This window comes from Protomyctophum parallelum (assembly GCF_964188405.1).
Source record: "Protomyctophum parallelum genome assembly, chromosome: 23".
Classification (NCBI taxonomy): Eukaryota; Metazoa; Chordata; class Actinopteri; order Myctophiformes; family Myctophidae; genus Protomyctophum; species Protomyctophum parallelum.
The window spans coordinates 31,012,012-31,013,583 of NC_139715.1; positions in this window are offsets into that span (position 1 = coordinate 31,012,012).

Sequence of the window (1,572 nt, forward strand, 5' to 3'; positions counted from 1 at the left end):
GTCTTTAACATTACACCTATAGCTACATGTTTTAAGCATTTATTTCATATTTACATGTCTTCTGTGGTCTCTAACTTACACCTATAGCTACATGTTTAAGCATTTATTTCATATTTACATGTTTTCTGTGGTCTCTAACATTACACCTATAGCTACATGTTTAAGCATTTATTTCATATTTACATGATGATTTCAGCTCTGACATTTATTTCAGACGTGCTCTAGAATGTGGAGAGTCTGCCTATGCTATTAACTCATTTTGGACGCACACGCATATTGGACACACGAACGGACCGACATGCGCTGCTCTGTGCTTGCGGTTATGGTTAGGTTTATTGGTTTGAGGTATATGTAGGTTAGGTTGTGTGTGTGTGTGTGTGTGTGTGTGTGTGTGTGTGCGCTCGCGCGCGTGTGTGCGTGAGAGAGATTGTGAGATTACAAGTATATATGTACTGTATATTCCGTACTTGTATATGTATACGTGTTGTCAGCACATACATGTGATGATGGAACCAAGGCACATTCAGCTGATTGGCAGTCGGCCCAGATATAGAAGACCGTTTTGACGTCAAACTCTTTTTCGGGGAACGACAGGCTTATAACGCCGTGGTTACGTTATACAGCACGAGGTCTGATCTCAGCGATAACGTGCTGCACCCGTTTTGGGGTCCCAGAGAGAGAGAGAGAGAGACAGGGCCGGATTAACACCTCTGAGGGCCCCTGGGCACTGAAGCTCGAAGGGCCCCCCCTTCACCTGCGCGCAACATTTTTTCTGTTTTTTTTTAGCCGTTTTGGGGCGGTTTTATGCCGTTATATTGGCCTATTTACGGTCGCCTACCCCCCCCCCCCCCAGAGTGACAGCCAATCTAGCGCATTGTTGCTGCTTTACACACACATTTGCACTTTTCAGCTGCCCTTCTCACCAACAAATGCAACAATAAAAGACTAATCTTTTTAGACACCCATTTATTTCATTCGGATTAGCAGGGACATTTTCTGTGAAAAAAATAAAATAGAAAATAATTTTGAGGGGCCCCTGGTGCCCAAGGGCCCCTGGGCACGTGCCCAAAGTGCCCATATGGTAGATCCGGCCCTGGAGAGAGAGAGGGAGGAGCACCCCGTCCCGTCCTACGTAGCTCCTCTCCTCTCCGGGCGGATTGAGTCACGTTTGAACCGCCACGAGGATCTGTCGCTGTGGCGTCAGATGCAGGCGGGGCACGGTGTCTATACCGTTAATCCATTCTGACCTGAGATCAGATTCTATAACAATCTCTTCTACATCCCGACAGTTTTCTGAAAAAAGCTATATGTTTCTATGTCAGTCGTTGTTCTTCGACTTTAAAAAAATAGCAGACCTACAAGCTCATAGCGCGCCACTTGATGGCGCGCTATGAGCTTGTAGATCTGCTATTTTTCAATAGCTATGAAGCATAACATGATGCTATAACACCAAAAGGGGTTTTCCGCCCAGAATGGGATAATCCATCTGAGAGACGGTGAGACACACGCATGGAAAACTGGTTCACCTTGAGGCAAATATAGTCAATTTATTTTTTTTACCTTATTTTCTGT